This window comes from Nicotiana sylvestris, chromosome 8 (genome assembly GCF_000393655.2).
Source record: "Nicotiana sylvestris chromosome 8, ASM39365v2, whole genome shotgun sequence".
Taxonomy (NCBI): domain Eukaryota; kingdom Viridiplantae; phylum Streptophyta; class Magnoliopsida; order Solanales; family Solanaceae; genus Nicotiana; species Nicotiana sylvestris.
Genome location: NC_091064.1, coordinates 20,755,196 through 20,777,941, shown reverse-complemented (window position 1 = coordinate 20,777,941; position 22,746 = coordinate 20,755,196).

Below are 22,746 nucleotides of genomic sequence, written 5' to 3'. Positions count from 1 at the left end.
CAATAGCTAATAACCACGGTGAACATGGAGACCTGATTGGGCTAGACATGAAGCCCAAATCAAGAGCTTAATACGAAAGGGAACTGGGGGCAAAAAGGATCCAGGTTGATAGCCGACTCAGTGTTACTGCACTTGAGGTCATCTTACACTGCCCCTACAACTCCGGATTTGACCCAAGTATATTGACACATTTTAAACAATTCAAAATAAGAACCTTACCAATTCAAAACGATTCAAACTCGCACACTCTGTTAGTTTCGAAAGCAAAGAAGGAACTATGCCTTAATCCAATTTAAAATCTTACCAATTAAAATCCCATAATTAAATTAAGATTCAGCAGTTATTGCAGACTTGCGACAATATATGAAAAGAGAAATACACCCATTTAATTTCCAAGTTCTAACTTACTAACGAGCAGCCATAGACAAACAAAGCAAAACAGAGCACATTCAAATCCGGAGAACACCGATGACTTCAACTTTTAACACATGCTCAATCTTAACTACGATAACATTAGCATAACATTCTAACAGATCTGCAATTTTAAAAAACAATGTTCACGGATCTTAAAGTTGATGGCCAATTCTAATAGCAGCAGAATCCAGGAGTTAAACAAAAGAAAAATCAACACACACTACATAAGAGTCCTACTATAGTATTAACATAAACCCAAGACACACTGAAAGAGAAAAAGAAAACAAAAGCCATAACATCTGATAACACCCTCTTCATTTTTCTTCAAAAAAAAACACACTCTTTGAACCATGGCTTACATGCTTTAGAAATCAAGAGTATGTACCTGTAAATTGAAACAGGAAAAGGAATAGTGAGGGATCAGCAGAAGCAGTAAAGCAGAATTTAGCAGCGAGAGGTGATCAACAACCCAATTTCAAACTTAGGAAGTGATATACAACAGCCTAGAAATCCGTTTTAGTTAAACAACAACCCAGATTCAACCAACTTTCAATGAAATTGACTCAAATTCAATGAAACAGTGGTTAAAATACAAAATCTGCCCCAGACTTTTCGACAAGAAACAGACTCAGGCCATTTATCACACTTGAATGAACCACAGATTGCCTTAACAAGTTGAAATTCCAAAATTGGAACCAATGGAGCAGTCCCAATGTAGCCATCCCTATTTCTCTATTTTTAGTTCTTCCTCCTTAGGTCTTGGGTCTGCCCTGAAAGGCAAGAAAAGCTGCATTTATAGGTAAGTTATTAGGGTAGCTAGATGAGGATCAGATTTGCACCTATACCCTTTTGCAATTTTTATTTTAGCTTAAACACTCCTAGTTCAATTCAGTTTTTGCAAAGTAGTCCCCCCCCAGCTTCCTAGAAGCTTCCCAAATAGTTACAAATAGATTTCCTCACTAAGACTACCCAAAGTAACCCCCATACCCCTGTTATTTACCTTAGCCTACCCATTGATTCAAATTAACCCATGGTCTAATTAACCAGACCCTTTAACCAGGTCAAAGATGACCATAGTTACTCGTTAGGGCTCGAAACACTCAGAAGTGACCAAAGGAACCAAAGAAACTAATAAATCAAAAATTCAGGGAAGACACAATTACTTTCTAATTTTAAGCTTGAATTATTTTAATTACCCAACTCAGCATTGAACTCTTACTGTAAATCAACAATCAAACAAAGAAAACAAAATAAATGTAATTAAAACAGCAGTGACAGGAAATACTATAGGGTAAAGGAAAATGAGTAAGAAGAAAGAGAAGGGGGGACAATCACGGATTTACAACACAAATGATGAGGGACGGGGACGAGATAAGAAAAAATGGACGGAAAAGCTAAGGAGACTCACTGATTCAAGCCTTGAACTTGACTGAACCCCCGATTAGATCTCCAAATAACGCCAATCACTTGTGCTTGGTTAAGAACAAGCAAATGATGTTATTTCGGGATAAAATCGGCCCTCAATAACCGTGCATGCACTGGTCAAGTTTGGGTTTCTAGGGCTCAACCTTAGATTCAATATTCGACACATTCCAGACATATTCGAGGGGAATGGAGCGTGGATTTGGTACAAGAGGGTCATGGCGGTTCTATGGCGTCAATTTGGTGGTGAACAGAGGCGGTGCCGCCACCGGAGGAAATGAGGGCGGCGCTAGGGTTTGTGACTTCAACCTCAGATTCGAGGGATTCTGAGTGTGTTCAAACAAAGTTGGTTATGGATTGGGATTGTGGAAGGGATGAGGAGTTTAAGGTGTGAATATGGTGGTCATCGGAGGTGGCGCCGCCGGCCTGGGGTGGTGGGAATTAGGGCGGCTCTCCAGGATTTGGCTTGGGGACGATGAAGTCTGGGAAATGAGGGGGGTGCGAGATTCGGACACTTATATTTGAGATAGGGTCAGTTACGGACCGTTTGATCAACTGAGATCAATGGTCCAGATCAAAGAGGACAAAACGACGTCGTTTTGATTATGAAGGCTGGACCGGGTATTAGGGATGGGTTTTGGGCCGGGTAAAGGGGTAATTTGGACGGGTCTAAGGGGAAATTAGTCTGGGTCTGGGGACATGGCCCGATTTGGCCTAAATTTTCCTTTTTCATTATTTCCTTCTCTTTTTTTTTCAATTCATTTTTCTTTAAAAATTCTTTTTCTTTTCCCAAAATTTAAAATTAAAACCTAAATTAAATCCTAAACCCAATTATCCTACCACATTAAATTAATTAACCCTAATAATTGTTACTACAAATAATTAAAAACCAAATTAAAGGGAAAAACTACCAAAATTCAAAATTAAAATTAAAAGTGCAAATAAACTATTTTTTGTGATTTTTTCCCATTTTTATAAAATAACTAATTTGTCAATTGATTCTAAAATGTAAAATTAAATCCCAAATGCAAATGCCACATATTTTTGTATTTTTCATTTAGTAAAATAAACATGCACAGACAAATGCAAATAATAACAAACAAAAATCTACGAAATTGCAAACAAACGGAAAAATTATTTTGTTTTGAATTTATGGGAGTAATTCATATCGGGCAAAAATCACGTGCTCGCAGCTGCCCCTCTTTGCGCGGAAATACAGAGAGTTTTCGTGCAAAGATAAAGTGAGCGGATACAAGCGATTTTTGCCCGTCTGAATACTCCGTGGGAAGCATCTTTAAAAGATTTGACCGTACCCTGCTTCCGAGGTTGCCTACATATCCTTGGCTAAAAAGGAATCAGGTCAGTGTAGTTCAGGAATGTCTGGTAGCTGGGACTACCATGGAACTGTGATTTCACTGCTGTTGCTACTGCCGCTGCTTTCTGAACCCCCTTATTACACCATGTCAAAATAAAACAAAAAGCTAGACTAGACTATGATCTATGGATTACAAAGTCCTATCTATATCTTCAAACTTGCTCTTGTGTTTCTTGTTACCTTGTTGTCCTCCGTTCTCTCGGAAGCATCCGTTTGTTGCCACCTTGAATTGTAAACTAAGATGTTTTCCCCTTCTTCAGGTGGGTGCCTGACTACTGAACTTGATATGTATTCCCATACTATCCAGGCGGGCTCCTGACTTCAAAATGTGAATGTATTCCCATGCTATCTAGGCGGGCTCCTGACTGCTGACTTGAAACGTATTCCCTGCTCTTCAGGCGGGCTCCTGACTTCAAAATAAACAAGCAAAGAATTTGAAAGCTAAAACTTAAATGGTACTCCCTTGTTCTCCAGGCGGTCTCCTGACTGCTGCATTTGAAAGTATTCCCTGCTCTCCAAGCGACCTCCTGACTTCAAAACGTGAATGTGTTCCGATGTTATCCAGGCGGGCTCCTGACTGCTGACTTAAAACGTATTCCATGCTCTTCAGGCGGGCTCCTGACTTCAAAATAAACAAAGCAAAGAATTTGAAAGCCAAAACTTAAATGGTACTCCCTTGTTCTCCAGGCGGGCTCCTGACTGCTGCATTTGAAAGTATTCCCTGCTCTCCAGGCGGGCTCCTGACTGCTACATTTAGAAGTATTCCCTACTCTCCAGGCGGGCTCCTGATTTCAACTTAGACGAAACAAAGAATTTGAAAGCTAAACTTAAATGGTACTCTATTATTCTCCAGGCGGGCTCCTGACTGCTGACTTGAAATGTATTCCCTGCTCTCCAGGCGGGCTCCTGACTTCAAGATAGACAAAACAAAGAAAATTTTCTGCCCCGGTTTGGTGGTTGGGCACAGATGTGAGTGTAAAACTAAATCATATTACCAAGTATCACTAAGAATTTGAAATCTAGGTCCTATTATTTAGGAGGGGGGTCCTGACAACTCTTAACTAAACGATAATTTTAGATCTAAGTTATATCTTCTACAGGTGTGACTTCTGCTAAATCTTGCTATCTAAGAGGATCTTTAAACTACTCCCCATTATCCAGGAGGGTCTTAAGGGTGACAACTTTCATAGTTGAATTATATTACCCTACAACAAAACTTACGCTAAATGTTGTTATCTAATTGAAATCTTAAACTAAGTCTTGTTATTCAGAAGGGTCCTGACAACTCCTAATTGAATCATATCTCGAGCATGCAAACTTCTACACCAACTTATATTTATTTGGGATACATTTATTCTAGATCATGCTATTTCTGAACTTTAAACTAGGTCCCATTTTCTAGGAGGGTCCTGAAAATCAAAAATCAAACCTGTTTCGATGACTGCCTTTATCCACGGAGGGTTTCTCCGAAACAGTCGAAATTTCTTGCCTCTGTTTTAATCAAAGAAAAATTTTGTCAGTTTAAAAATGGTGGTTAGCTGATAGCATTCTTGCTAAAGATCTTTCCGCTGCATCGTTTTGTTCTAACTGGCTTCCCCGAACTGGCCCTGAACTGCTTTGACTTTCTGACTGACTTTCACACCCCATGACCTTTGACAAACCGAGTGTTCTATACCCATGCTGTTGTTTTATCTCTGACCTTTTTATCTGAACCTTTGCATCTCCCATGATATTACCAATCCATTCCATCGATGAAACTTCCGGTGATTCCTTGTACCCCTCTCTTACATCATATTATCCTTAGTATGCTTTGACCACTCCGTGCTTTGCAATTTTGGAAGTTGGTAGTGAGCTTTGAAATCCTTTTACTTGATTTGAACAAGACTGACATTGAAACATCTTTAGATAAATACCCAAAATAAAATGAAATACAATGACTTTGCGGGTTAAGGATAAGAAGAATACAAAACCAGGTGACTGCTACAAAAGGAAAAAGAAAAGAAACTTATCTGAGTGGAACAACTGGTACCAATGATCATGACATGCATTTCGGATTAATTGGCCCAATCTATCCAACCAATCAACTTTCAATTGTCGTACTTTGTCGCCTCAGAATTTACATGACCTGATTACTTTACCCAAACCTTGACCTTGTTCATCCTGCGGTGCCTTGAAAGGTTTTCACCAGCAGATCTCTTTCATTCGTTCATCTCTCAAATCACTTTCGCCTTACGGTGCCCGTGAGGGTTTTCACCAATAAAACTCTCTCATTTTGTTTCCCTTCTTGCTTGAACCAAAGTGTTGCTCCCGACATGAATTACCTTTTACCTGCTTGACCTTGCATTTCTCAAAGACTGATCAGAAGGTCTTTCTTTGGACCGTAATGTGGGATTTTGGACATGGCTAGGAAGAAAGGGTATAAAAGGCTCAAAACAATTCAAATGGGTTAGAATTACAACTTTCGGAATCAGGTTTCCCACAACAACCATGACTTCTGCCCCAGTTTCTTGCTTGGGGACTTTTGGATTTTTGTTTCGATGAGACCGAACCGTGAGGCTGCCTACGTATCCTTAAAAGAAATCAGGTCGAATGTAGTTCATGTCGTAGAAATCACTTTGTTTGTGATTTTATTTTCTCTCTTTCTTTTCTTTCTCTTTTTTTCTTCTGTTGTTCTTCTCTTTTTTTTTAATTCTTTTTTCTCCTTTTTTTTCTTTTTGCTTTTCTCTTTTCTTTTCTTTTCTTTCTCTTTCTTCTCTCTTTTCATTTTTCTTTTCCCTTTTCCTTTCTAGTTCATTCTTTCTTTTTCTTTTCAATTACTTATCCTCCGCACTTGCATTTTTGAATTGTGCCGTTGATCCTGAAAAGGGGGTATGAAAGAAAATAAATAAGGCTCAAAAGGGGGTAACAAAGGATAAAGTGTTTAGATAGCAGAACAAAACACCTTCGTCATTTCAATCTTCAAAATATGTCAAATACAAACAAGTACAATCAAAGGAAGAAATCATACATAGTATCTTTTGACTGCATCGGAATTGATAGCCATTTCTACACATTTACCTTCTACATCTGTCAAATATAATGCGCCATTGGACAACACCCTAGTTACAACAAATGGCCCCTGCCAGTTTGAGTCGAACTTCCCTTTTGCTTCAACCTGATGAGGCAAGATACATCTCAACACTAACTGACCCACTTCGAACTTCCGTAGACGTACCTTCTTGTTATATGCTCTCGCCATTCTTTGTTGGTACAATTGGCCGTGACACACTGCTGCCAATCTCTTTTCATCAATCAGACTTAATTGCTCTAAGCGGGTTTTGACCCATTCAACATCATCAATTTCTACCTCAGCGACAATCCGAAGGGATGGGATTTCAATCTCTGCGGGTATTACTGCCTCCGTGCCATACACCAACAAATAAGGAGTGGCCCCTACTAAAGTGCGAATAGTAGTGCGATAACCCAATAATGTGAAAGGTAACTTCTCATGCCATTGTCTGGACTCTTCCACCATCTTCCGGAGTATCTTCTTTATGTTCTTATTGGCTGCCTCAACTGCTCCATTCGCTTTGGGGCGATATGGGGTGGAATTGCGATGTATAATCTTAAACTGCTGATATGTCTCTGTCATCAGATGACTGTTGAGATTAGCGCCATTGTCCGTGATGATTACCTTCGGAATCCTAAACCGACAGATGATATTTGAATGCACAAAATCGACCACTGCTTTCTTGGTCACAGATTTGAAAGTTTTCGCTTCAACCCACTTGGTAAAATAATCAATGGCTACCAGAATAAACCTGTGTCCGTTTGATGCTGTTGGCTTGATTGGCCCAATGACATTCATGCCCCAAGCGACAAAGAGCCATGGTGCCGACATTGTATGCAATTCAAATGGTGGGGAATGAATCAAATCCCCGTGCACCTGACACTGATGACACTTGCGCACAAAACTGATGCAATCTCGCTCCATAGTGAGCCAATAATAACCTGCTCGGAGAATCTTCTTTGCCAGAATGTACCCACTCATATGCGGTCCACAAACCCCGGAATGTACCTCGGTCATGATAGTTGTGGCCTGTCTAGCATCTATGCATCTTAGCAATCCCAGATCGGGAGTTCTTTTGAACAATACCCCTTCACTGAAGAAAAATCCACTCGCTAATCGTCAAATTGTTCTTTTCTGATCACCTGTGGCATGTACCAGATATACCCCCATCTTGATGTATTCTTTAATATCATGGAACCATGGCTCCCCATCAAGTTCTTCTTCTACCATATTACAGTAAGCATGTTGATCACGGACTTGAATCTGCAAAAGGTTCACATAAGCCATATCTGGATGATGTAACATTGACGCCAGAGTAGCCAAAGCATCAACGACTTCATTATGGATTCTTGGGATATGCATGAATTCTATTGACTGAAACCGTTGACAGAGATCATGCAAACATTGTCTGTATGGTATGAGTTTCAAATCCCGTGTTTCCCATTCTCCCTGAATTTGGTGCACTAGGAGGTCCGAGTCACCCAAGACCAAGACTTCCTGGACACCCATATCCACAGCTAACCTCAAACCGAGAATACATGCCTCGTACTCAGCCATGTTGTTGATACAGTAAAAACGAAGCTGAGCCGTAACAAGGTAGTGCTGCCCTGTTTCAGAAATAAGTACCGCTCCTATCCCCACGCCCTTCATGTTTGCAGCCCCATCAAAGAAAAGTTTCCATCTTGGCTTCTCAACGTTCTCCAACCCATCAATGTGCATCACCTCTTCATCAGGGAAATAAGTTTTCAAAGGTTCGTAATCTTCATCAACCGGATTCTTGGCCAAATGGTCCGCCAAAGCCTGCGCTTTCATTGCAGTTCGAGTCACGTAGACAATGTCAAACTCTGTGAGCGGGATCTGCCATTTTGCAAGTCTTTCTGTAGGCATAGGCTTCTGAAAGATATACTTTAATGGATCCAAGTGAGATATGAGGTAAGTAGTATACGATGACAAATAATGTTTCAGCTTCTGCGCCACCCAGGTTAGGGCGCAACATGTCCTCTCAAGATGAGTATACTTAACCTCGTATGGCGTGAATTTCTTGCTGAGGTAATAGATGGCTTGCTCCTTCCTGCCAGTGATATCATGTTGACCCAATACACAGCCGAATGAATTGTCCAAAACCATCAAATATAGAATCAAAGGTCACCCTGGTTCTGGCGGGACCAACACGCGTGGATTTGACAAATACCCCTTTATCTTATCAAACGCCTCCTAACATTCATCTGTCCACTTGACTGCAACGTCTTTCTTTAACAGCTTGAAGATAGGCTCACAAGTTGTCGTGAGTTGAGCGATGAACCTGCTGATATAATTCAATCTCCCCAACAAACTAGTCACCTCGGTCTTGTTCTTCGGAGGTGGCAATTCCTGGATGGCCTTGATTTTCGATGGGTCCAATTCAATACCCCAGCGGCTGACTACAAACCCCAACAACTTTCCAGACGGCACCCCAAAAGCGCACTTTGCCAGGTTGAGCTTAAGATTGTACCTACGAAGCCTTTAGAAGAACTTCCTCAGATCCCTAACATGGTCAGACTGCTTTTTAGACTTTACGATCACATCATCCACGTACACCTCGATTTCCCAATGTATCATATCATGGAATATTGTTGTCATTGCCCTCATGTAGGTCGCCCTAGCATTTTTCAAACCGAATGGCATGACCCGATAGCAGTACGTTCCCCACAACGTGATGAATGCCGTCTTTTCTGCATCTTCCTCGTCCATTAAATCTGATGATAACCCGCGTAACAATCCACAAAAGAACCAATCTCATGTTTGGCACAATTGTCAATTAATATATGGATGTTTGGCAGGGGAAAATTATCCTTCGGACTTGCTTTGTTGAGATCCCGATAATCAATGCACACCCTGGTCTTGCCATCCTTCTTTGGAATAGGCACAACATTGGCTAATCAGGTGGGATACCGCATGACCCGAATAACTTTCGCATCGAACTGCTTGGTGACCTCTTCTTTGATCTTTACACTCATATCCATTTTGAACTTTCTTAGCTTCTGTTTGACAGGAGGGAATGCCGGGTCAGTGGGCAACTTGTGAACCACTAAATCAGTGCTTAGACCTGACATGTCGTCATAGGACCATGCAAAAATATCTTTGAATTCGAATAGTGCTTTGATTATCTCCTCCCTGAGTTGTGGTTTCAGATGGACACTTACTTTAGTTTCACGGACATTATCTTGGTCCCCTAGATTAACTGCTTATGTATCGTTCAAATTAGGTTTGGGCTTTTCCTCAAAATGACTTAGTTCCTTACTAATTTCTTCATAGGACTCATCATCCTCAAATTCCAACTCGTCATCACACTCAATTTCTTGTATTATTATTTCAGAGTTAGATTGGCTTTTAAAACTGGGTCGAAGATTCCTCATGCATGTCATGTCATTGATATCAACATAAAAAGAACTGTACAAAAGAAGAAAACAAAATAGAATTAGAAGGAGTGAAGGAAAAGGGACAATTGCATTTCATTGAATTTAAAGATAACAGGGTTTTGACACATCCAATTGGACAGAACATAATATTTGAATTACAGACCCTGGAATAATCCAGACAACTAAAAGAAAATCAAAACCCACTACCAAGACTCCCTCCGGATAGGAAGAGGAGTAGCTTCCCAGTTGTTGACTTTTGCACGTGGTCCCACGAATTGCACATCTGCCTTGCTTGACCCTTCCCCAGCCTCAACCATGTTAACCTCGGCGAATAACCTTTCGAACCCCTTCTCCAAGTCTCCATCAACACCAATCAATGGTCCAGGAACCTTTTACAACAATTGCTTTCTGATACCTGGCCTAACGAATGATCTGGACAGACGCGGGATTGGCTTTGGCAATGCCCATGCTTTCTGTTTCATTTTCCTGGCTCGTCTCACATCGGCAACTGTAGGCTTGAACCCCATACCAAAAGTATCCAGATTCTTTGGAAGAGAAACTGGTTGCACAATACCTTGCAAAGATGCACCCAAACCCTTGCCCGGTACAAAACCATTTTTCAACATTTTAACGGCTACCATGACTGATGCCGCAGCCATCTTTGGAGTTGGAACGCTCTTTCCTTCCAGAATTTTCTCTACCGATACTATGTCAAAAACCTGATAAACCCAGGGTCCCTTATCGTCGTCGACCTCTATGAACGAAATAATGGCATCATTGGGCACACACAAATTATCTTCACCGTGTACAACAATTTCCTGTCGATCCTATTCAAACTTGACCATTTGATGCAGAGTAGACGGGACTGCCTTGGCAGCATGAATCCAAGGTCGTCCCAACAGCAGATTTTATGAAACAACCACATCAAGCACCTGGAACTCCATAGTAAATTCAACTGGCCCTATGGTGAGCTCAAGCATTATGTCCCCAACTGAATCTTTCCCTCCACCATCGAATCCCCGAACGCAAATACTATTCTTGTGAATTCTTTCATCTTCCACTTTCAGCTTGTTCAACATGGAGAGAGGACAAATGTTCGCACTAGACTCATTGTCAATCAGTACCCGAGTAACCACGGAATCTTCGCATTTCACCGTCAGATAGAGGGCTCTATTGTGCTCAGTGCCCTCCGTGGGTAGATCATCATCAGAAAACGTGACTCTGTTCACCTCAAATATCTTGTTAGCTATCTTTTTCAAGTGGTTTACTGAGATTTTGTCAGGGACGTGAGCCTCGTTCAAGATCTTCATCAAGGCCCGACGGTGCTCGTCGGAATGGATCAATAACGACAATAATGAAATCTGAGCCGGTGTTTTCCTCAACTGCTCCACAATGGAATAATCCGGCACTTTCATCTTTCTCAAGAACTCCTCTGCTTCTTCCTCGATCACGGCTTTCTTCACCAACACTGGGTTATCTTTTGAAGTCTTAGCTTTCCTCAACGTTTCGGGGACAAAGCATCTCCCCGATCGAGTTAAACCATGGGTCTCACACACTTCTTCTTTAACCTCTTTCCCCTGGTAAGTTGTTGTCACTCGTTCATAATTCCACGGGACCGCCTTGCTGTTGATCACTGGAAACTGAGTTACTGGTTTTATAATAACTGGATTTGTGCGAGCACCCTTTACAACCACAACAGGTTTACTTGTAACCCCTGGTACCACCACTTTAGCTTTCTCTGGTTTCACTATGATAGCGCTTGACGACCCTTTCCCGGCTACCACAGCTGGCTTATTGTCTACCCCTTTCAACTGGACCACTGATTTCCCACTGGTTACCTTTTCCTTTGAACTGGTTTCACTGGAGCGGATCATCATCACCGTCTGCGAGGGTTTCTTAGCCTCCCCTCCCTTGTGTATCAACTCAATCATATGGGTCTCATGGTGAGCTGGCAGCGGATTCTGGTTGATATTTGGTGCTTCTAGGGCCTGAACCTCGATCCGATGAGTATCAATGAGCTTTTGTACAACTGTTTTCAGTTTTTATCATTTCTCTGTGTCATGGCCTGGGGCCCCTGAACAATACTCACAACTCACCGAACGATCAAGATTTCTAGGAAGGGGATTCGGCAGTTTGGCTTCGATCGGATTCAACATGCCCAATTGTCTCAGCCTGTGGAATAGACTAGTATAGGATTCTCCTAATGGAGTAAAAGTCTTTTGCTTCTGTAGCCTCTCATTCTTAAAGGCTTGATTGGGTCGAAAACCTGTTCCAGGAGGATTTTTGTAGTCTTTTGGGGGTGGATAGTTATTTTGTGGAGCTTGGTATGGATTTTGTGGAGCTGGCGCATGCTATTTTGTGTGAGAGGGAGGTTGGGTATAGGTTTGTGCGTGATGGACAGAAAAATGGGGATCTGGCGGTGGGTAGTAGTGTTGTGGTGGGCTATATGGAGTGTGGAGGTAGGTTTGGGGATAGGGTCGAGGCTGGTTGTAGAACTGTGGAAAGTTCCTGGATCCACCCCAAGCTGCCGACTCGATCGTTGCAACATCCTCTTTCTTCTTCTTTCCGAGTACACCCCCAATACCGTTTTGAATGGCCTGGGTAGTTGCTTTGATTGCTGAATAACTCATGATCTTATTGGACTTGAGTCCCTCCTAACCATGCCTCCCATTTTCACAACTTCATTAAAGGACTTGCCCACTGCTGACACCAAATGACCAAAATAAGTGGGCTCCAAAGCCTGCAAGAAATAATCAACCATCTCACTCTCTTTCATCGGGGGGTCAACCCTCACTACTTGGTCTCTCCAACGGAACTCATATTCTCGGAAACTCTCACCGGGCTTCTTCTCGATCTTCGTCAATGACAGACGGTCTGGGATGATTTCGAGATTATACTGAAAATGGCAGGCGAAGGCTTGGGCCAAATCGTCCCATGTGTACCACCTGCTATGATCTTGTCTGGTGTACAATTCTAGCACCGACCCACTCAAACTTTGGCTAAAATACACCATCAACAATTCATCTCTTCCGCCTGCTCCTCTCATCTTGCTACAAAATCCCCTTAAATGTGCTACTGGGTCACCGTGCCCGTCGTACAGGTCAAACTTGGGCATCTTGAACCCAGTTGGTAACTGAACATCTGGGAACAGACATAAATCTTTGTAGGCCACACTTACTTGCCCCCCTAACCCCCTCATGTCTCGGAATGATTGTTCTAAACTTTTGACCTTTCTAATCATCTCCTCATGCTCAGGATTTTTGGGTGGCTTCTCGGTTTCCGCCGTGGGATCAATATGAGGGGTGTAAGGATAGGGTTCTGGAACTTTGAAGGTAGGTTCAGGGGGATAATACTGGTTGTCGTGGGTCTGGAATAGAGGTTCACTGGAAGATCGGTGTAAGGTAGCAGGTGGAGGTGCCACAAAAACAAGAGTGACTGGCGGAGGAGGGTATGGGACTTGTTTGGGTGGAGGAGCTTGCGATGTATGAGAAGTGGTGCCTTGGCATTGTTGGTAGAGGGGAAAGGCTGGAGATGAGTTCACAGTGGGAGGTTCCTGAGGTTGAGCCAATGGTGGGATATAAGCGGGGTTAGCGGGATAGACTGGCGGTGGATGCCCCTTCGCCTAGGCTTGATACATTTCAGCCATCTGTTGCTTCAGCTTATACATTTCTTCCCTCATTGCATTAACGTCCATTTCTTCCACTTCTTTTGATGGGTCGACAATACTTGTTTCCGTTTCCTGATTGGCCATATTCAGCCTGTCTTTCGATCGGGTGTTGTATGAGTGAGTTGCTAGAATGCCAACCAACTAACCACCTGCCTGAACTCAATCATCAACAATAACATTGTTAGTGGTTAGGTTTTTAACAGTTTGGTAATCACACATTTGGGGAATGAATGCACCTAAGCAGTTAACCGTTTCTATCATACATTTATTTGGCTGCTTGCGTCATCCCGGCTTGGCCATTTTGCAACTTTCTTTATTTTTCTTTTCTTTGCTTTTCTTTGTTTTTCTTTTCTTTCCTTTATCCTCTCGTCACCATCATTTCTTTCTTCTTATTTCTTCTCTTTTCTTTTCTTTTTCTTTGTTTTTCCTCTCTTTTTCTTTTTTTTTTCTTTTCCTTTTTTCTCTCTTCTGGTTATGGTCGAATCTTATGGAGATTGCCTACGTATCATGACCCCGCATGAATCAGACTGAGCATAGTTCTGGGAGATAAGTGTGAAAGTAAATAAAACATTTTTTGGGGATTTTCAAAATTTATAAAAGCAGATGTTTCGATTACAAAGACTCAATACTAACAAATTCCAAAAGACTAACAGACTCTGATGCAAAGACGAAATATAGACTCTGAAAATAGGCTATCATACTCCCAAGAAATACAGACTCAAAAACAGAAAGAAAATACAAACCCAACATGATTTTCAGACTCTGACAAAAAGGAAATACAGACTCAAACGAAAAATCACGAGTACATCAATGCTCCTGGTGCCTGCGGGACATCATTCGGTCTCGCCGCGAGCCTATGTGCAAGATCCCTTTGAAGTCGTTCATTATTTGTTTAATAAAGGTCATCACTGCTGCAAAGAATGTAGCGCGAGTCATGTCCTCACAGATGTGGCACTTCATAACGATGTAGTCAGCGATGTTTCTAATTCTCTCTCTTATGACGCCCTTTTCTTGTAACAAACGCCCAATCTGCTGGGCCCTGGCCTCCAAAGTTTGCTCAGCCGCATGATTTTGCTCCTGAAGTTGTTGCAAATCTATTTCTAATCGCGCCAATACCGTATAACAATGTTCCCTTTCAACTTTGAAGTCTTTTGCCTGCTTCATCGTTTTGTTTTCTGTGGCGATGACCTTTTTCTTTAACCCTGCGACCTCATCGTCGTACCTTTCTCTCAACTGCTTAACCAGGCGTACCCGTTCATCTGTGTTTTTAGCCAATTGTTTTTTAACCTTGGCTAGTTCAGTTTCTGCTTTGTTCAAATCAAAACTATAGTCACTCACTTTCTGCCTTAGGTTAGCTATGAGTCTTTCATCCTTGCCGCTTCAGGCTGGATTTTCTGCCGCTACTTTCATCTTCTGAATTTGAGCTCGAAAGGCTTCATTTTCTTTGGCTAGACTTTTCTTTTCCCCTTCATCCGCCGCAACCTGCAAGCTACTCTCGAATTGAAGCTCTCTGACTTGCTTTTCCAATTTTCCTATTGTGGCCCTGTACTCATTCTCCTTAGCCACCCAAGCCCACTGTTCTTGTGACGCTTCAACGAATTCCTGAACGTGAGGCTTTTTGGCTGGTCTTTCTAGTTCAGCCCTTGCAGTGTTCTTCTTTCTATACCAAACAAGATAGGCGGGTGAGACTTCGCCTCTAGATAAATCACACACTCGAGTGTTTACTGTCAAGCACTGGCATTCATTCCAAATAGAACGAACTGTCTCTTCATGAAATTGACCGTCAGCACTAACCTCGACCGCATGCACACTAAGATCTTCATCTGGGTGCATCACCTGACACCTTCCCAACTGTCTCATTGCCCGGTAAAGAGCGTAAGGCTGAATACCTCGCAGACCCATCAGGAGGAAGTAAGGACCAGTGGCAGGCATGTACACAATTTCTTCAACAGGAAGCCAACCCAATGTCCACTCTATTTGCCCTGTAGTAATGGAGCAAAGGCAGGATACCCACTCTTCAAACCCCTTTGGCAGCTTAAACCCTGCAATTCTTGTGTCAAACTCTTCAATACAACTTTTCTCTGTGGATCCGTAACTCACATACTGAGGGCGATGGCACAGGTGCTAGATCATCCACATCTATAATAGCAAATTACACCCCTCGAAGAAATCTGCCCCAGTTTTACAGGCTATGGGAGCTCGGTATATCTCGGACACTATCATAGGGGCGAGAATGCTCTTGGCATTAGTAATCAGGACCTTGACGACTCCGGTCACCCGCAAATCGATATTCCCGTCTTTTCGGGGAAATACCACAAGGCCTAAAAAATCTACCATGAAGGCGAAACGCCTATGATTATCCCATTTTGTTCGGTTTCCTTTGCTACAAACCCCGCCTGCCGGATCATTGAACCCTCCTACATGCCCGTACCTTCGGTATATAAAACGTAGAGTAGCAAAACCATCCTCCAACTTAGAATACGGGACTCCCTTACTTATCTTTAGCAAATCCATGAACTTGTGAGAGTTAACGGCTCTTGGAGCGATCAGATACTTACGCCTCAGCCCTTTTGTACTTCCCATATAACCTGCTATCTCTTCCAAGGTTGGGGTGAGTTCAAAATCCGAAAAGTAAAATACGTTATGGGTCGGGTCCCAAAACGTAACCAAAGCCTTTATGACATCTCATCTGGGCCTGATTTTTAACAACCCGGTGAGACCTCCCAAATGTATATTGACCTTATCTTGCTCCGATTTTCCCAGATATTCCCACCACATATGCAACTCCAACGGGATTTTGTTCATGATTGCTATCAGCAAACTTGGACTCGTGCTCATTCTGCACATTTATTAGGGTGATTAAGCAAAATCAAGACTCATTTGACTCAAAGACAAAACTGACACTTTTTCATTCATTTTTTCAAAAATAGAACCCAGTTTTGCAAATACGGCCTTTTAGCACCTCGGAGATGAAGATTTTAAGGCTGTGTCGGCTAATCGGTGAAAACCTCGAAAAATGACCACAGGCGGCTGTTCTTGCAAAAGCAGCCTTCCGGCGCCCTTTTAGGGACATTCGGCTATTTCTGACAAGAATGGCATCACCCTAATTATTTTCAAATAAAAGTAAAAATTTTGCTTTTGGCTACTTTCGCAAAAGGAAGTTGGACCCGATGGGGGTTGCCTACGTATCTCACACTCTGTGAAAATCAAACTAGCGTAGTTCGGGCAGATAAAATAAACTATTTTTTTTTTAAAATAAGACTCTTTTTTTTCATTGGCAAACAAAACGAACTATTTTTTTATTTTGAAAACAAAAACTCTTTCTCTCTTTTTTTCATTTCATAAATAAAACAAACTATTTTTCCTCCTTTTTTTCTAATTATTTTCTCAAAAATTCGGCAGAGTTTCGACACTATTTGGACATTGTTTTTTTTTCAAAACAGGCAATTAACTCTTTTTAGCCCTCATTCTGCCATTTCTTTTCCAAATTCTCTCCTTTTATTCAAAAGCCGGTCAACATGCAAACCCGAAGCAAATAAATGCACAAGTAGCAAGTAAGATACATCAGGATGGTCTTTTTATTTCGGGAGCACCTGTCCTAGACAGACCCAACCCCTGTGTTGAGTCTCCAAAGTCAAATATGCACATGATGCAAACAAACGCTCATACTAGGGATCCGGCATGAGGTATTATTATACTAGGTTTAAAACCTTGGGTTTATTTGTTCTAGACTTGGCTTACCCGAGTGGACAACTCGAGCCGAGGGGGGGCTGCGTACCGGTAACCAAAGGATCATCCAGCTTTGCAACTTGTCCGAGCCTCGTCCTATTTGGGATATGACACTAACAGAAAGAAGTCACGACCAGCGTGCACTCCTCAGGAGAGAGAAGAGAGGGGTTTCGTAGCAGTTTATATATACAGTTCAGATAATATCAAAGCGGTAAAAAATAACATTTAGCACATTAGGCCCAAACATGTAACAAAATCAGATAAAGCCAAATATAACAATTCATCTAAGCTCGAATTCTGAACCCTGAACCAGAGATTCTGGGTTCGATCCCCAGCAGAGTCGCCAGAGCTATCACACCTCATTTTTTACTACACCCCGTAAATGGTATAAGGATAAGGGAGTTTTTCCAATTAAAGGACAATCGAAACGGGATTTGTTTATTTTAAGATCAAAGTCTCCACTTGGGATAATTTATGGTGTCTCAAGTCACCGGTTTAATCTCGAATCGAGGAAAAGTGACTCTGTTTAACAGTCCGCGAACAAAAAATCCGAGTAAGGAATTCTGTTAACCCGGGAGAAGGTGTTAGGCATTCCTGGGTTCCGTGGTTCTAGCATTGTCGCTCAACTACTATATTCAGCTTAATTATCTGATTTTAGTACATGTTCAAACATATGTGCATTTTCAATCTTAGCTGCTTTTATTCATTTTTAGAAACATTACAACGCTGTTAGAACATGTCTTAAACTACGTCACATAAATGCACCCACGACGTTCGACATATTTTAACATTGTCGAGATTTGGATTTGGGTCACATAAATGCGTACCCGAATTCAGGAAAAGTACTTTTATTAAAACAACGCGCCTAGAGCAACTACGCGTTTTTAGCTTCGCGAGGGCCATGGAAAGTTCGCTAAATGGCATACCTCGATTTCTAAAGGATTGCAATTAATTAAGTGAAGGCCCTAAATTATACATCTGGTTAGCAAGGAACGCTTCGAATTAACTACAATGATCCACTAATTGAGTAAGGCTTGAACGAATTGCAGCTACTCTTAGACTACGGTTAAATTCGAATTGTTGATTTAAGGGCTAGTACTGGATGAGGCCTAATCTATTTTCATTTCAGAGCATGAGCCTGACCCGAGGTCCAATAGCTAATAACCACGACGAACATGGATACCTGATTGGGCTAGACATGAAGCCCAAATCAAGAGCTTAATACGAAAGGGAACTAGGCGCAAAAAGGATCCAGGTTGATAGCCGACTCAGTGTTACTGCACTTGAGGTCATCTTACATTGCCCCTACAACTCCGGCTTTGAACCAAATATATTGACACACGTTAAACAATTCAAAATAAGAACCTTACCAATTCAAAACGATTCAAACTCGCACACCTTGTTAGTTTCGAAAGCAAAGAAGGAACTATGCCTTAATCCAATTTAAAATCTTACCAACTAAAATTCCATAATTAAATTAAGATTCAGCAGTTATTGTAGACAATATATGAAAGGAGAAATACACCCATTTAATTTCCAAGTTCTAACTTACTAACGAGCAGCCATAGACAAACAAAGCAAAATAGAGCACATTTAAATTCGGAAAACACTGATGACTTCAACTTTTAACACATGCTCAATCTTAACTACGATAACATTAGCATAACATTCTAACAGATCTGCAATTTTAAAAAACAATGTTCACGGATCTTAAAGTTGATGGCCAGTTCTAATAGCAGTAGAATCCAGGAGTTAAACAAAAGAAAAATCAACATGTACTACATAAGAGTCCTACTATAGTATTAACATAAACCCAAGACACACTGAAAGAGAAAAAGAAAACAAAAGCTATAACATCTAATAACACCCTCTTCATTTTTCTTAAAAAAAAACACACTCTTTGAACCATGGCTTACATGCTTTAGAAATCAAGAGTATGTACCTGGAAATTGAAACAAGAAAGGGAATAGTGAGGGATCAGTAGAAGCAGTAAAGCAAAATTCAGCAGCGAGAGGTGATCAACAACCCAATTTCAAACTTAGGAAATGATATACAGCAACCCAGAAATTAGTTTTAGTTGAACAACAACCTAGATTCAACCAACTTTCAATGAAATTGACTCAAATTCAATGAAATAGTGGTTAAAACACAAAATCTGCCCCAGACTTTTCGACAAGAAACATACTCAGGCCATTTATCACACTTGAATGAACCACAGATTGCCTTAACAAGTTGAAATTCCAAAATTGGAACCAATGGAGCAGTCCCAATGTAGCCGTCCCTATTTCTCTATTTTTAGTTCTTCCTCCTTAGGTCTTGGGTCTGCCTTGAAAGGCAAGAAAAGCTGCCTTTTTAGGCAAGTTATTAGGGTAGCTAGATGAGGATCAGATTTGCACCTATACCCTTTTGCAATTTTTATTTTAGCTTAAACACCAATAGTTCAAATTCAGTTTTTGCAAAGTAGTCCCCCCAGCTTCCTAGAAGCTTCCCAAACAGTTACAAATAGATTCCCTCACTAAGACTACCCAAACTAACCCCCATACCCCTGTTATTTACCTTAGCCTACCCATTGATTCAAATTAACCCATGGTCTAATTAACCAGCCCTTTAACCAGGTCAAAGATGACCATAATTACTTGTTAGGGCTCGAAACACTCATAAGTGACCAAAAGGAACCAAAGAAACTAATAAATCAAAAATTTAGGGAAGACACAATTACTTTCTAATTTTAAGCTTGAATTATTTTGATTACCCAACTCAGCATTGAACTCCTACTGTAAATCAACAATCAAACAAAGAAAACAAAATAAATGTAACTAAAATAGCAGTGACAGGAAATACTATGGGGTAAAGGAAAATTAGTAAGAAGAAAGAGAAGGGGGGACAATCACAGATTTACAACACAAACGATGAGGGACGGGGACGAGATAAGAAAAATTGGACGGAAAAGCTAAGGAGACTCACTGATTCAAGCCTTGAACTTGACTGAACCCCTGATTAGATCTCCAAATAACGCCAATCGCTTGTGCTTGGTTAAGAACAAGCAAATGATGTTATTTCGGGATAAAATCGGCCCTCAATAACCTTGCATGCACTGGTCAAGTTTGGGCTTCTAGGGCTCAACCTTAGATTCAATATTCGACACATTCCAGACATATTCGAGGGGAATGGAGCGTGGATTTGGTACAAGGGGGTCATGACGGTTCTATGACGTCAATTTGGTGGTGAACAGAGGCGGCGCCGCCACCGGAGGAAATGAGGGCGGCGCTAGGGTTTGTGACTTCAACCTCAGATTCGAGGGATTCTGAGTGTGTTCGAACGAAGTTGGTTATGGATTGGGATTGTGGAAGGGATGAGGAGTTTAAGGTGTGAATATGGTGGTCATCGGAGGTGGCGCCTCCGGCCTGAGGTGGTGGGAATTAGGGCGGCTCTCCAGGGTTTGGCTTGGGGACGATGAAGTCTGGGAAATGAGGGGGGGGGTGCGAGATTCAGACACTTATATTTGAGACAGGGTCAGTTACGGCCCGTTTGATCAACTGAGATCAACGGTCCAGATCAAAGAGGACGAAACGACATCGTTTTGATTATGAAGGCTGGACCGGGTATTAGGGACAAGTTTTGGGCCGGGTAAAGGGGTAATTTGGACGGGTCTAAGGGGAAATTAGTCTGGGCTTGGGGACATGGCCCGATTTGGCCTAAATTTTCCTTTTTCATTATTTCCTTCTCTTTCTTCTTTTTTTTTTCAATTCATTTTTCTTTAAAAAATCTTTTTCTTTTCCCAAAATTTAAAATTAAAACCTAAATTAAATCCTAAACCCAATTATCCTACCACATTAAATTAATTAACCCTAATAATTGTTACTACAAATAATTAAAAACCAAATTAAAGGGAAAAACTACCAAAATTCAAAATAAAAATTAAAAGTGCAAATAAACTATTTTTTGTGAATTTTCCCCATTTTTATAAAATAACTAATTTGTCAATTGATCTTAAAATGTAAAATTAAATCCCAAATGCAAATGCAACATATTTTTGTATTTTTTATTTAGTAAAATAAACATGCACAGACAAATGCAAACAATAACAAACAAAAATCTACGAAATTGCAAACAAATGGAAAAATTATTTTGTTTTGAATTTATGGGAGTAATTCATATAGGGCAAAAATCACGTGCTTACAACAGGGACTTTCCAAATCAAAGAACAAAGGCTACAAAAATATCAGGCAGAAATTCATAAGCTACTGCCCGAGTTCGACGAGTGCCAACTCGACCAGATACCCCGAGCACAAAACATTGAAGTAGACGACCTTGTAAAATTAGCGGCGGCTACCAAGAACATAAACAAAAAAGAAAATGTGGTCACTCTCCTCCGTTCGTTAATAGACCAAATTGAGGTACACACTATTTACTTGAATTGGGACTGGCGCAACCGTATTATGTCATATTTGCAGGATGGAGTGCTCCCACCGGACAAAAAAGAAGCCAAGAAGCTTCGAATGCAGGCGGCCAGATACAGCGCCATCAACCATGAATTGTACAAAAGAACGTTTGGCGAACCCTTGGAGAAATGCCTAGGACCAAACCAAAATAGGCACGTCCTCGAAGAAGTACACGAAGGCCACTGTGGAGCCCATACTGGTAATCGAGCCCTTGTTAGATGCCTCATACGGGTAGGCTATTACTGGCCCACCATGAAAAAGAAGCCGCCGACTTCGTTAGAAAGTGTGAGCAATGCCAAAAATACGCTCCAATGATCCACCAGGCCAGCGAATACCTCCACTCAGTCACAACGCCTTGGCCATTCATCAAATGGGGGATGGACATCGTCGGATCCCTTCCAGCAGGACGAGGTAATATACGATTTCTTTTGGTTTTAACTAACTATTTTTTCCAAGTGGGTGAAAGTAAGTGAATTCGCCCAAATACACGAACAAGAAGTTATCACATTCATATGGAGAAACATCATATGTCGCTTCAGCATCCCCAAAGAAATCAGTTGTGACAACGGACCCCAATTCACCGGAAAAAAAACCGCAGAGTTTTTCGAGAAATGGTACATCAAGCGAATACTATCCATGCTATATCATCCTGCAGGTAACGGTCAGGCGGAGTCCTCCAACAAAATAATAATGAACATCACGAAGAAAAAGCTTGAGGATGTCAAGGGACTATGGACGAAACTGCTACCGGAAGTGCTATGGGCATACCGCACCATGCCAATAACAAGCACAAGTGAAACGCCATATTCACTAGTCTATGGGACTGACGTAGTGATACCAGTCGAAGTCGGAGAACCAAGTTTGAGATACTCCAACGAGAGTGTAGACATGTAATTTTTGACCCTCCCCAAAATTTTACATATATTAGCATATAAATATTTAGTTTAGGCATAATATCGTTATTTTAATTAGTTTTGAATCTTTTACTTTATTTTATCACAAAAATAAAAATTATAAAAATTTCTCTTTTATTTAGCTAATTGATATAAAATAGTTTCACTTTTAATTTTATTTTAATTAATTAGAAATGATTTCATAATTTTGTAGTTGTTATTTTAGGAGATAATCTTTATTTTTAGTCTACTAGAGTTAAAGGGCCACTTTAAAGATATATTTGGCCAAATTCAGATCTAACCCATAATAACTCAAGCCCAATACGCCTAAAACCCTAGACTTAGACTTAAAACAAA